Source organism: Phalacrocorax aristotelis, chromosome 4 (assembly GCF_949628215.1).
Source record: "Phalacrocorax aristotelis chromosome 4, bGulAri2.1, whole genome shotgun sequence".
Lineage (NCBI taxonomy): Eukaryota > Metazoa > Chordata > Aves > Suliformes > Phalacrocoracidae > Phalacrocorax > Phalacrocorax aristotelis.
The window spans coordinates 52,505,418-52,521,002 of NC_134279.1; the positions used below are offsets into that span (position 1 = coordinate 52,505,418).

Consider the following 15,585-nt stretch of genomic DNA (forward strand, 5'->3'; position numbering starts at 1 on the left):
AAAGTAAATTTTTAGGGTATTTTCCGAAAGTGAAAATAAAGGCAGAGTTTGTATAAAGCTTATGAATTCTGTAGAAATATTAAGCAGTGTTTACACATCCAAATGCAAAACAAAAAGGGCCTTGTCATTTTATGCTTTATAGGTTGAAAACTGACAATAGCACCAGGTGTTCAGCTAGGTGTGCATCTTAACATCATAAACTTCAGTGGATGGAGAACTAATCTGGAAAGTAGATTAACATTATTGAAGCCACAGAGAAGTTAGTACAACATGGTTTGGGGTTTTTTAATGGGATATTTGGCACAACCTTAACAAATGAAAAGTACTCCCTAGATATTAAAATAAAATATACATTTCCAGAGACATATGTAGGGCTGTATAATGTTCTCCATAACAGGAGTACTGAAGTGTTAATGCAACATTTTAGTACGTGCATTTTGCAAGATGGAGTCCACTGGCCATCCTCCATATAACCTAACCTAATTGGACATCCCTTAGGTTAAGGTATAGACAGAAGTCGTCTTAAGCTTAATTTGCATGGCTCTCTTCAGTCCTCTGACTCTCAGTTTGTCAAGTGTTTTGGAGTGGCTGCAGCATATAAAGGCATTAGATGGTTGCAGTTACATCACTATAAGCAGGAGACTTGGCATAGATACTTTAAACCAATTTGTTATCAATTTTTTGTTTTAATTTTCTGATTTTAAGCTCATACAAAATTAATAATGGATTATAATGGATGGTTTTTTATAGTCTCTAGCTAATAATGATCACCAAGATATTTATTTCATTGTTAAATGTATATTTAGTTATAATTTAAATGTTCTATAGAGGTTTACAAATAACTTTTTTAATAGGTAGGCATGCAGTAACTGAATAATCTAGAAATGGCCTTTGTTATACATTACAATTGTAGCCTTGTTTCTCAGTGTTTGATATTTCATTGAGTCACATGTGAAGCTGGAAATAGCTAGAAAAAAGTTCAGTATTTTCAGCAATTATTCTCTAACAATGATGAGGTTAAGGGATACAATCATGCATAAAGGTGATGATCTGTAAATTCCTAATTCTTTCTAGAAATAGCTGTGTGGCTTTAATAGCCTTACAATGCCTGTAGAAAACTTTGTATAAGATATGGTTAGCATCATCGGAAGACTGTACTACAAACAGTGGTAGCATAAGAACTTTATGCCTTCATACTGAATAAGAAAAACAAAACCACCAACAACAATCGAATATATAGTATTTTTACTTTTGTGTTCATAACCAATTTTTTTGCAAATAGTCTACAGGTTGATGAAAAATTCGATTTTCTTATCCATTACCTTTAGACATAGCCATATCCATGGTAATAATTTTACTAATGTAGATATTTGTCTCCTGGAACTGAATAGCATTCTTGAAATATACCTGTCTGAACTGGGTTTGACCTAGCGGTTCGTAAGATTTGCAGCTGAGCATTTCCTGTACTTGTTGAACACTTTTGGTGCTCTTGTAATTTTTTAGATTAATTTTTAGGAAGAATTCCACTGCCATAGTTTTTATTGCAAGCACTCCCACAAGTGAAAGGGCAGAGGACTCTGTGTGTCTCCATTCACCCACTTCAAACTTACATGATATTACAATGAGAGAGAATGATAAGCTCCTGAATGTTATTGAATGCTCTTACTCATCCATCCACAGAAAGAGAGTTTAGAAAGTGAATCAACGGCTTTTTTTCTTGGATCCCACTTTGAATAGCTGGAAAAAAAAGAAAATAATTAACAGTAAATATAAATACAGAGACACAACAACAAAAACGAATCAGTAGAGGACGAGAGGAAACGGTCTCAAGTTGTGTCAGGGGAGGTTTAGATTGGATATTAGGAAAAATTTCTTCACCAAAAGGTTATCAAGGACCGGAACAGGCTGCCCAGACAGATGGTGGAGTCACTATCACTGGAGGCATTTACAAGACATGTAGATATGACGCTTAGGGACATGGCTTAGTCGTGGACTTGGCAGTGCTAGGTTTATGGTTGACTCGGTGATCTTGAAGGTCTTTCCCAAATTAAATGATTCTATGATTCTAAGTCTAAAAGATCTCATGTAGGTTATGCTGAACAGACATAACCATTAAGAGACTGTATCGTTCCACAGGTCTGGAAGCAATTAGGAAGGATAAATACAAATAGTTTGCAAGTCTGGAACAAATGGACAACATCCTCAACTGCTGTAAACTGAAGTATCTCCCCTGAGTTCAGTGCAGCTATTTCAATCCTATCATAAGAACAATAACAGAAACAAAATGTGACTTTTCAAGTAAATGTACATCAATGTCCTTACAAAAGTATTTGTATAAATTAGATTTAAGGAAAGAATTGTCTTCACTGACAGCTGAAGACTGTTGAAGAACCTGGCTGCATATTGTCTACTCATACCCAATATTTAATGACACTATCATTAATATTTACCACATGTAAGCATGTATCCTGCTTTATCAGTGCCTGTCAGCTCTACAGAAGAAAATATGCCACCTGCATCCATGTGATTATTTTTTAACTCATCTTGTAACAACAATACCTTTGTACAGTACTTGAAAACAGAGAGCTGTTGCTTATATCTTCATGCTTTCCTTTTGCTTGAAATTTGTGGTCTTTAAAACAAAAATTGTCTTCACAGGAGCTTGATTTAAAAATTAATAATTGCTTGAAAAATGTCCCCAGAACAGAAGATACAGAGTCTTCACAACAGGAAATGTAAGATATAGTTCAGCAATACACAGCTTTCTGAATTTCTTGCCAAGTTATGACAGATATGTTGATTGATTACTAAAAGGTAGAAGCAAGGCCAAAATCTGGATAGCATATTCCAGTGAGACTGGAACCACTTATTCTTTGATTAGCTCTTAAAACTGTGGTTTAACTTCAGTTTACATCATTGTGTAATGGTATCGACCAAATGGCTTTGCAACGTCTTGCTGAACTTTAGTGTTACTGATCTAGAAACCTGAAACTGTAGGCTCTGACAGTTATTATTTCCATGGGGACTGCATTAATTGTACTCTTACAGGTTTTGTCATGAGTTTGCCAGCACAAGAAAAGGTGTGCTCATCAACCAGCATGTCTGCTAACAGGTACACTTTAGAGCTAATTTGAGGAAAGGTTCTTTCCCCTTAGGACATTTATTGTATCCACCTTTGGTGTTTCTAAAATGTTTCCTCATACTAAAACAGAGGAGCCTGAAAGGATTTAATCTGAAAATTAATGAAGAAAAGTTTTTAAAATACTAACACAGAAATTCCTACCAATATTTGAAGCTTGTAAAGGAGTGAGATTTTTTGGAGCAATGGCTCACAATCTGTCAGGGAAAATGTAAGTAATTCTGACAAACACACTTTAAATAGATGAACATATTATAAATAAAATCTTTCTTTTGATCATTCAAACCTGAATTTGAATGATCAAAAAGACATAAACAGGAAATAGAATAAACAGTATAAAAAATAGGTAATCTGCATGAGGATTACCATTTACCCATTTTGGAAGTCTTTTCATTCTGTTAATTAATGTTAATCCTCATTTGGCATATTATTTTGGTGCTTGTACCTGCCTCAGGAGCAGCTTCAGATTTCAGAGTTTATCTTCTGTGGAAGAATTTGTATCTTTGAACAAAAAACTGAAATGGCCTTAACTTTCTTCTTTCCCTTTGATGTCTTAATGGTAATCTCTGTTACCGCGTTACAGAGAACAGGAAGGTATATGAGCATGTGCAAGACTAAAGGCATTTAAACAATGACCTATATGTTTCTGCCTAAATTATTGACAAGTTTAGGTTCTTTAACAATTAGAATTCAATATTCCAAACTGCAGAAAAATAAGTAGAAAATTCTAAATGAACAGTTTATTAAAAATTGGTTTTATTTTTTGGTTTCTTTGGGGTTTTTTTAAAATGATACATTATTTCTCATAGTGATAGGCACAGCTATTCTTGCTTCTCCTAGTGATTGAGTCCTGAAAACTGCCTATCTAAATGTTGATGAGGAAATTTCTCAAGTAGTTCCAATTATTTCTGGTTCATAAAGTCTTGGCAGTGAAGAGTTTTGCATATAGTTGTAGCCTTAACATACTCAAATGAGTGTCATTTTGTTGAAAGAACCATTTGTAAATTTATCAAAACTGGGAAATTGTAAAGAGCCTTTTTTAGACTTCTTTGTGCAACACATTTACACTGTAGCCCAGTGCGCTGGGACCTAGCAAGGATATAGGAGACATGCTCGTGTCCCTGAACAGAACAGGTACATGAAATCTGGGTTTCCCTCATACCTGGCCACTGCCCCCAGCCTCTCTGTTACGCCAATCTGTGTGTGCCTGACAAATGCTCCTCTTTCCCTTACTCCCTTTTGCATTTTATCCACAACAATTTCATAAAATCCAAAACTTTGCGTTAAAGTCTTGGCATGAATAAAATATATTTGACACAGTATGAATTGCAAAAGTATGAAATACTTCATTAAATCAGATAATTCTAATGTGAAGCAAAACAAAATATTGAAATTTTGAAACTGGTTAAAAAAATAGAGCTGTCTGCCTTTGTCTTGCTGCACTTTCAGCAGTTTCCCAGTGTATTTAAACAAAATAGATTTTGGTTTTATTTCTTATACTTCAGTCATTAGGGGAAAAATCTCTAGGTTTAACTATGTTCTTCACAGGTTAAAAAAAAAAGGAATGTGATGTGTCAGCAAAAGCTTTCATGCTTTTCTATGAGGCGTATGCAACTTCTGTTGCTTAAGACAAATGAGAGTAAGACTTCAGGTGCTCTTTTTTCTCTCTCTTTTTTTTTTTTTCTTTAAAATACATATTACTTTCTCAACAGGTTTGCTTTTTAAGCACGAAAACAGTTTCAGTCAGTCCACAAACCTTGGTGATTCTTTTTCATTGAAGAAGTTTGAATTTTGCGTGCAACAAACCATAGCTATATCATGGGTTAATGATTTTCTGTAAACCAGCTCATGATTCAGATTGATTTATGTAGAATGTTGACTGAACAAGAACCAAGTTATGGAAGACCCTTACCACCATTTGTAGCTCTAGGTCTAGAAAGAACAGTCACATCTTCAGACAAATAAAGAGTGGCTGAAATATCCATATCTGGATGATACTAATATCTATTTACAGCTACAACAGAAATGGCTTGAACACTTCGAATTTTTCTTATTTTTTGAATTTTGTAGTTCATTTTACATAGGATCATATAAATAGGATATTATTAGTTTCTCTTTCCATAATATGTACTCAGCTTATACTAGTACAAAAAAATTATATTTATGGATAAATAACATTATGTAGATTATAATTTTTTCTATATTATTTTCATTTTGTAGGTATTCTAGAAGTAAAATATAGTAATAATAATATTAGAATATTATAATTATTCATCAAACATTACCTAAACAGAAAATAGAGTTATTTAAATACCTTATTTATATGGCTTAGTTTTGAGCCATATGGTTTTCTGACCTACAGAGGTATCAACAAAGACCACCATTGTGTTTGATTTTAGCTCAGAAATAGCAAAGAGCTAAATTCTAACATTTTAGCATAGTCAGGCTAACTGCAACTGAAGTGCATTTTATCACTGCGTGTAAAGTACAGCAGTGCTATTAACTTGTCTGATTAGTGAATTACCTTGTTCCTCATTACTCCTCCATCCCTTTATTTACTTTTTTCAGTTCTATTGATTCTGCAAGACCCCACAGAATTACTAAGATTTTCAGCCTTAGATGTTCTCATTTCACATCCTTTCTTTTTTCTCCATAAAATACTGCTATATGTTGGTTTTTATTGGTATCTTTATAAAGCTTTATTAACGCAGCTTAGAACGAGTATTCAAACTGTGGTTATTCTCCTTTCTGTGGATGCTATAGCAGAAAAAGTTATCTAGGAGACAGTCTGTCCCCAGTTTTCTTAGGCAGACAGGAAACGGACAGACATTGTCTACGATGTCCTTTTCTTTTTTTTAGCTATTCATCAGGCATTAGAATATTTGAAAGCAAGTTGTATTTGTGAAACTGTTTCACAGAGCAGACCATGTCTTAATACTTTCATAACTTTTAAATATGTCCTCACACATTTTTTTCTTATTCCTGTGACCATCTTCTGCAAAATTCCCCCGATTTTATTGAAATCAAAGCTTCTTGATGGAACAAAAAGTGAAGTTTAGCTGAGGATAAAATAATTAGGAAAAAGTTTTAATTAAAATTCTGCCTTGAAATATCTGTTTTCTTATTTTTAATAGTGTATTTCAATTTTTCATCACTTTTTTGATATTATAAAACTCAACATTCTTAATAAATTTTAACTAACAGCTATTTGTTTTATTTTGATTCCCATAAAAATAACTTTCAAAATTGTGCAATTTATGCAATTGCATAATTGCAAATAAATGTGTCCCTTCACAGACTTGTAATTTATTCAGTGAATTCCAAACTGCAAATCTTTCAGGAAAACAGTATAAATCACTCTTTACAGTAGAGTAAAAAAGTTATGCATTTGGATCTCAGGCTAGGCTAATATAGTCAAAAATAATTTTGAAAAGTTATTTACCTCTGTGGCTGCACTTCTGGCTGTTCAGAGTTTACCACCACATATGCCATTTCCTTTTATGGGCTTCAAAGGCCTCCGTCTTTGAAGATGCAGAGGTTAGGCTGGTAAGTCATTCCACTTAAGGCTGTCTACCTCCACTATCCATGTACATGAAAGCTCCTGGGAAAAATTTCAAACCCACTTCCGTTTGGGCCTGCATAATTTTGCAACTAACTTTTAAAGTTAATACTGTAATTTTAAAGCTGAAAAATACATACATACAATTACATGTATGACAATGAAGACCACATTCGGCAAATTTAGCAGACTTTAACACAAAGTTCCACATGCTGAGGAACTAAAGCTTAGCAAATTAGCTCCAGATATAACCATATTAGCGGGAGCTGGAGACAGCCCTACAGGGCTGGCTTTTCTTTGAGTAAAGAAATGCCCTCGAGAAGACTCGCTTGAGCTAATGAAGGCATTATATAAACAGTTAGAAGGCAGTTGTTGGAGGCTGGTAGAAAGCTCATGTATCAGCGGTTAGTAATTACAAAGGTTTCCTATCTCCTTTCAGAATAAATATCTTGTCCCAGTTGTGGCAGGCCTGCTGAACGGAGACTTTCTTGTCACTAAATATCCAGGCGCTATTTTGTGTAGGGTAGCGTATGCAGTGTCTTACCTCTTTAGCTCCCTCTGAAGGTGAGCCAAAAGGCAAAGATTCCAATCAATAACATGATCAGTAATGGTAAAATCATTTATTCAGAGCAATAATTAATAAAGAAGGTTTACACCAGCTGAAGGGGTCATCAGAGGTAAATGATGTATGGCTGACCCACCTGGGAAGATGGTTAAACTTAACAACAATGCTGCTTTCTTTTTCTAAAGAAAAGGAAAAAAAGAGTTGGTTTCACCCTGTAGTTTGGAAATCATACGTGGTCATTACCATTATGATTCACAATGAATTAAGTGAAATAAAAATTGAGTCAATTATTTCACTTAACTATGAGATCACTGACCAAAGAGGGGTTTTTGCATGTGTTTATCAGTAGAATATGTTATATGAATAGTTAACATTTATTATTAATTGATACACTAATTAAAGCCATACTAGTCATTTCCATTAGCTTACCCTCAAACTTCTAGAGCTGTCCGTCTGGTTTTAATCAAAACCAAATGGTAATCCAAGTTCTCAGGCTGGAACAGCTAAGAGGAAGTCATTCAGAGGAGGCAGAAGAAAGCAGAAAAGATAAACAGATGATATTCACTAAATTTGTATAGAGCAAAGGATGTAGATGCTGTGGATTACTCTGGAGATGTGATTCAGGCACCCTGTCAAACTGGAACAAAGTAGTTACAAGTGTTTTATGTCAGCAAAATACTAATATGATCAAGATGGAGTCTGTCCTTTTGCTTTTGCAGAGCTGGATTTGTGTGACTCTGGAGGATTCTCAGAAGAGGTAAAGCAACATATAGCACTGCCTGCAATATGACTGTGTTTAAACCGTAGTGTTCATTTGCTCAGATCTGGCTTATTCTCTTGAGTAGGAATATAATTTCTGTATACGTGTGTAAACGGTATCTACCTAACAGTGTATATTTGCTCGTCAGAATAGCACTACACCCTTTGTAAATGTGATGTGTTAATTGAGTTTAGACTATGTTGTTCTCTGCCTGTTTCTCACTACCTGGTGCCAAAGATCGGGCATTTCGGAGACGTTCTCCTCTTGCTCTGGATAACTGTTATCTTTGCATGAACATTAAAGCGGTATAAAACATTCTTGAAAAAAAAACAAAAAAAAACCCAAAAAAACAGAAGGGAGGGGTTTGAAAACAATTTTACGTTATGTAACTGTAGCACAGATCTACCCCTTTGACAGAAACAGCCCAGCAGTGTATTAAGCTGAATGTCTTGAAATGCTCAGTCTTGTCTTTTTTCTTCTCCCCCCCTCTCTGTGCGCTCTCCTCTCCCTGGCGCAGGCAGCCAGGCTCGCTCCCTGTCTCTCTCTCCCTCTCTCTCAAAGGCAGGAAATACTTTTCAGGCAATCTGGGCCTGGTTGTTGAGGCCCCTTTCACAAAACATCAGTCTGAATTTAGTAGACAGAAGTCACTGGGAAAAGCTTGACAGGCTCATGCTTAGTTAAGGCTCCCTCCAGCTGCAGAGGGTGTTTTTGTTAGAATCACACATAGAGCAAAACTGCTTAGAATAGAGCAATGATCTCAGTAGCGAAATCTGAACTTTTATGCTAGCAGGAGCTAACTGGGACTGGGCTCTTTTGTTTGTTTGTTTGCTCCTTCATTCTGGTGGGTTTTTTTTCTCCTCTTATTGACCAAAGATTTTAGGGAGGTCATGTCTGAACTCCAGATTCTCTTCATCTACGTAAGGGTGTCTTGGAATCTTTCTGTACTCTACCAAAAAATTTAAAAAAAAAAAAAAAAAAGAAAGAAAAAAGGAAAGAAAAGAAATCAGCAAAGAAACAAGCAGTATCCAGCACTGAAGTTTTCTGCATTCAGGATCTCAGCGCTAAAACTGGAGGTAAAAAAAATTATAATAATTAAAAATATACATTTAGTTGTAGACGGTGCCATTTCTGTTTATCAAAATGCACCAGATCTATAAAAAAATCTTATCGTGCTTTTTTCTTCACCTTTTAAAAGTATGCTTGATATGCTGAACTTTGGTTATTTGCATTCATATATAAACAGAGCTGCATGGTCTTGCTTGCATGTTTTTTAATGGACGTTAAAGAGGGAAACTAGATGTGTGAACGATTTCTTTTTTTTTTACCTCATTTGCCAACAGGTAGGGCATTTAGGGCTATGTTTTTTTCTCTCCCCCCACCTTCCCTCCCCTCCCCTCCCCTCCCCTTCCCTCACCTCCAACAGCAATGATGATGATGGGTGTTTTATGTAGATATATCAGTTATACCTCTGCTGGGCTTGGTTTCTAGCCTTTTCTCAGTCCTAGATGAAATTTGTGGTATAATGGACAATACAGTCTTAAATATGTACATGCTAAATCTGAAATTCCAAGGTTTATTTCTTGGCATTAGCTATATTAGGTTATTTTTAGTAACCTATGATTAGATACGCAGTTTAGGGTGTGCTGTGCTAGCATTTAGAAGAGGGAAAGCAAGATTAAGTAAATGTCAGCTGACTATAATTTTCAGTGAAGATGTATGAATTTACTCAGCCTTTTTCTTAACCTAGTAAATGTTTAGCTATTAAAAGTAACAAGAATCTGCTTTTAAGGAGGTTGGGGAAAATTCAGGATATTATCTTTAACTGATGCATGAATGGAGCTGCTGCTATTTTGTGTAAAGGCATGATTTAATTATTACATCAGAAGCATTTTTCATAACAATCTGTACAGTATCCTTCGTCTTTTTGAAAATCTAAAAGGGCAGTTTCTGCCTATAAGTAATATGAGAGATTCTTTCTTTCTTACGTACATCATTAAGGCTCCATATAGTTGTTGGCCAGATCGGTAACTAAACAGGAGTCATCTGTTCATATATTTCAAGAAGTTTTTAACTGTGTTTTTACTGAATATTTTTTCAAAATGATTGGTAAGTCATGAAACAACTTTGTGGCATAAAAGGATGTAAAGGACCAGTAAATAGTCCAGAATGGGGTCAAATATCTCCTCTGCAATAGATTGAGAATTGCACACTTTACTGCCATTCAGGTGGAAGAAAGTTGTTCATGGTGGTCAGAAGAGGCTCTGGGTTGTGAAGGGCATGGGTCTGAAGGGGACAGGGAACAACTGGTAGGCAGCAACTTTCTCCTGGGTATATCCTGGGGTGAATTTTAAAGTCACATTCGCACATTTGCCTATAGACAAGCCTTCTCCAGTTCAGTGCCCTGAGCTGGGAGAGCTGTGGTAGATGGGTGGTGGGACTGAGAAATTGGGAGGAATCTGAACGGCTGAGTCTCTGCGTCACTCCCATGAAATTTGTGCTGGAACTTTGATGTCTCAAGGGATTCAGCGTTAGTGGCTTTTATTGCACTCTATTCCCATACTTGCTCCTGCAAGTATGTGTGTGTGTACTTCATATTAGCGACTACTCTAGTTAAACAGAAGAGAAAATACAAAATAATAAAAATAATTATTCCATATCAAGTTATGCCTTCTTCTGCAGCACTATCTTCTGGGTTTTAAAGAATATAATGACCTCATCTGACCTCACCTGCAGGTGAAAATACTTGACACCTGAGACAGTTGAAGTATAGGGTAGACAACAGAATAGAACCCAGAAAGTATTTTCTGATTTAACTGTGAATTTTCTTATAGGCTATAAGAAAATGTAACACAGAGAGCTGCCTGCCTTTTAATTTAGAATCTTTATTTAAAAGTCCTGAAGATAAACCACTGTTCAACTCCTGGTTCTACTTATTCTAACTTCCCTAGAATTCTATCTTGGTTTTGTTTTTCAAGATATTCCTGTTCAAGAAAAAGAATTGACAGAAAGCTCACCGTCTAAATAAACCCTAAAAATTATTTCATAGATATATAGCAATAATGACATGAAAAATTAACACCTAAAGTTTTTGACCTTGCTCTGCTCCTTCAGAAATGTTAACGTTCGTAGTTTGAAACAAGAAGATAGCCCAAGTAGCAATATTAGATTACTCCTTTGAACAATTAAGCACATGAATTAATGTCTGCAGCCTTGAGAAAAATTAATGCAAGTGGTTACTTTCATGTAATAAAAATTTTTCATATAACTTTCGTTCACCATAAATTTATGTGCCTGCAAACTTATTTTCTTTTGACCGTTGTACCTGTTGACCTCCACGTTAAATTCCATGATCAGAGCACTTGAACAAAATAAGTCTGTACATTTGGGCCTAATTCATGAAGACCTCTAACACAAAGCAAAATGTATTCCCTCCCAAAAGAAAATTAAAAGCAAAAATAACAGCTTAGGTAGGCAGTTTTTAAATAGGCAAGTTTTATAGTAAGTCTTTTAAATTGCTGAGCTTAAAATTGTTTTTAGAATTATTCTTTAGGTGGTGGAACAATAGAAGGATGCCCATTTTGGCTTTTTCATAGGTCTTAAAAGTTAATTAATTTCAATTTTTTTAACTGTCAGAAGTGTTAAGCTGAATTTTATATTATATTTTTTCTGTTGTTCTTAACATGAATATTATTGCTGAAATGTACCTTCTTTCATATAAATCTTCCCTGAGGAGGGCAGTAGCAGGAGGAAGAGAACTTATGAACAGTTTTCTCTTTTGTCAGAAAAGAGATACATTTTAGAGTGTGCTTCTTTTTTCTTTTTATCATCTGAATTCATTTTCTGTTCTTTGTCTGTCCGGAGGAAAAGCTGAAAGGTGTTGTTTATGTTGGTATTCATATTACTTTAAAAATGGAGTAACATAGGCATAAGAGCAATTGAAATAGTGTATATGGAAGGGCTAGATCTGGAAGGGCTGGATCTTAATTTCCTTCCTAACAGGAAGGAGCCTCTGGAAGTCTCTGGTCAACCTCTCACTCAAAGCAGGGCCAACTAGATCAGGTTGCTCAGGGCATTGCCGACTCACGTTTTAAATATCTCCAGAGATGATGAACCATGTGGACACTTAGTAAGGACTTTAAGCTTGCCTGTATACACAGGTGTATTTTTTACGTGTCTGTGTGTATATATAGGTATATTACATGTACACATACAGAAGTGTGTTTGTATATATATACAAATTATACCCCAAACCATATTTATATAGACTTTTCTCATGTAAATCCTATGTATAGTAAGATTGTGAATACTATTTTTATGGAAATAATTACTGATATTAAATCTGAATATGTTTTTGGGCTGCTGACTTCTGCCTATATTTCACCATAGATATTTGTTGATGCTTTTAGAAACTACTTACTTTAAAAACAATCTGTTGGTAGAGAATTTCAAATCCACTATTACCATAATTACTTGTTTCTCTTGAATGAGGAAAATTGCTTATGTTGAAATTAGAAATGCTTGGAGTTTTATCTCTGGCATATTGTACATCAGCCACTGAACACAAATACAGAGGTTTGCCTTAGGCTGCATGTGTCTGCATTAAAATCATTTAACTGGTACAATGTACTCTTTTCTTCTTGTTTTCACTTCCCTCTAGGCTCTTCTCTTTCTTACTCTGATTCATGGTATTTCCTGTCAGCTCTTTTATCATACCTTGTGTCAAAATTCAGTAAGTTTAGATTAAATGCCCTTGAACTTTAGGAAAGTTAGTAAACAACTACTTTTACCTCTTAATCTCTAGTGGTTCTCCACCCTTTACCTCACTCTTCATCAGCTCTAGGCGTTCCAGGGTAGGTACCATGTCTTATCAGTGAGAGTTTCCTACAGTCTGTTGCACTAGATCTCAACCACGACAAGTACTCCTCAGTGCTAGAATAAGTAAATGTTCTAACTTGAATGTCACTGTACTTGTGGAAAGTTTGCCTCATGATCCAAAATTTCACTTCGATTAAAGGGGAGTCAGTGGTGAAATTCAAAAAGGAAATTTCATTAGACTGAGAAGTGAGGAAAATCTAAAGTAGTATGGAGGATTGTTGTGAAGTGTTGTTCTGCTAAGGGAGCTAAGAGAAAATGGAAGAGGCAAGATGAACCAGTGAGAAATTTGCCTAGCCATAGCAGCTGGGGTTACATTATTACAGCTGTATTACCGCAACTTATTACAGAGCATCCAACAAGCTTAATTTTGCCTTATTAACATCTTTTCTAAGACTGTCACAAAATATGAAGTTTTTTTTCTTCTCCTCATTAATTTTCTCCTGCAAGACACACATGTAATAGGCAAGGAAGACTTCCTTTAGATTCACTGGTTCAGTCTAGAACATTTAACCCTCCACTTCTGAGCAGCCCTGAGGGCCTCAAAGCACTGGAAGCTGTACTGTTAGATTCATTACACACTTTTTTGTCCAGAGGTAAATGGCAGATAACCCTCTTCATTTTGCTTGAATTGTTTATCTTTGGATAATGCTGTTTTACCAGAGAGAGGTGGCAGCTCTCAATAATAATGCACTAAAACGTGAAGGTTTTGCTGAAAGGATGGCCTCAAAGGGTTGTACCCTCCACCAGAGAAGCTGGACTTGGAGAATTCCATGTGCAAAAACAAATCTATATTTTAGTTCTGTTAAATACCTATGTGTAGGAGATGTCAGTGCCTTCCTGGCAACTCCAAAGCTTGAGTCACTGTCAGCTTAATAGGATATATAGTGAAAGATTAAAAAAACCAAAACAAACAAAACAAAAAAAAAAAAAAACACACACACAAAAAAAAAAAAACCACAACCTGGTTTGTGTCATGTGAGAATTGGTAGCTGGTAAAGGAAATAGACCTGAATTTCTTTTCAAATCGAGGGAAGATATTTACATGAGCTCAAGAGTAATCTATTTTTTGTTTCCTGTACTCATGTACTCAAAAACAGTAATTTCTAGGGCTGGGTATGTCTTTCCAGGCAGGCTACAGATGCTGAATAGGAAAGTATCTTCATAAGAAGCCCTCAGTATTTTTGACACGGTTTCCCACAGCATTCTCCTAGAGATGCTGGCAGCTCATAACTTAGACAGGTGCACTCTTCGCTGGGTGAAAAACTGGCTTGGATGGTCATGTTGTGGTGAACGGAGCTAAATCCAGTTGGCAGCTGGTCACAGGTGGGGTTCCCCAGGGCTCAGTGTTAGGGCCAGTTCTGTTTAATGTCTTTATCAATGATCTGGGTGAGGGGATTGAACATGCTCTCAGCAAGTTTGCAGATGACACCAAAGTGGGTGAGAGTGTTGATCTGCTCGAGGGTAGGAAGGCTCTGCAGAGGGACCTGGACAGGCTGGATGGATGGGCTAAGGTCAATTGTATAAAGTTCAACAAGGCCAAGTGCCGGGTCCTGTACTTTGGTCACAACAACCCCATGCAAAGATACGGGCTTGGGGAGGAGGGGCTGGAGAGCTGCCTGGAGGAAAAAGACCTGGGGGTGTTGGTTGACAGCCGGCTGAACATGAGTCAGGAGTGTGTCCAGGTGGCCAAGAAGGCCAACAGCATCCTGGCTTGTATCAGGAATAGTGTGGCCAGCAGGAGCAGGGAAGTGATCGTGCCCTTGTACTCGGCACTGGTGAGGCTGCACCTTGAATGTTGTGTTCAGTTTTGGGCCCCTCAGTACAAGAAGGACATTGAGGTGCTGGAGTGTGTCCACAGAAGGGCAACGAAGCTGGTGAAGGGTCTGGAGATCAGGTCTTACAAGGAGAGGTTGAGGGAACCAGGGTTGATTAGCATGGAGAAGAGGAGGCCAAGGGGAGATCTTATCGCTCTCTACAACAACCTGAAAGGAGGTTGTAGTGAGGTGGCTGTTGGTCTCTCCTCCCAAGTAACAAGCGATGGGACAAGAGGAAATTGCCTCAAGTTGCACCAGGGAGGTTTAGATTGGATTTTAGGAAGAATTTCTTCACCAAAATAATGGTTAAACATTGGAACAGGCTGCCCAGAGAGACGGTGGAGTCACCATCCCTGGAAGGGTTCAAAAATTTGTAGATGTGGAACTTCGGGGCATGATGGTGATGGGTTGATGGTTGGACTTGATCTTAGAGGTCTTTTCCAACCTTATTGATTCTGTGATTCTATGATAAAATTGGCAGACCAGCTGATGAGTTTGGAATTGAGGTATCTCTGGAAAATACTGTGGAGAAGGTCTGTTGACTGTGACTATAGCAGTCATATTCACATCATGAATATTATAGAGGCAGAGAGAAAGGGGATAAAGAGGTGAGATGCAAACACGTTGTACACACATCCTTTGAAAGATAAGCTTCCTGAATACTGAAATTAAAATATTATAATGAAAAATAGTCAATTGCAAGGTTTTGTTCTGATGCAGACTTTTTTCCCCATAATTTCACCAGCCTGGGAAATAAATTAAATTTTTACATTCCCTTCCTTGAAGGAAGTGGACTTAATTAGGTCCTCCAGTGCATTTACAAAACACTTAGTGTGCATTAGATGTTATTTCCCTCTCTATTTTCAAAAGAAT

General features: G+C 36.5%; 1 protein-coding gene across 2 annotated transcripts in view; it reads left to right on the top strand.

Annotated features, from left to right (window-relative positions):
- The first annotated feature begins 7,784 nt into the window (after window positions 1-7,784).
- Window positions 7,785-15,585, top strand: part of DLC1 (DLC1 Rho GTPase activating protein) — a 242,579-nt gene continuing 234,778 nt past the window's right edge. The window contains exon 1 of one of the 2 annotated variants that reach the window (XM_075091412.1): window positions 7,785-8,020. The gene's annotated coding sequence lies outside the window, so the exon portion shown is untranslated. Of the gene's footprint in view, window positions 8,021-8,440; window positions 9,097-15,585 lie in introns of those variants that run through there. The other variant, XM_075091411.1, reaches the window with a different exon arrangement.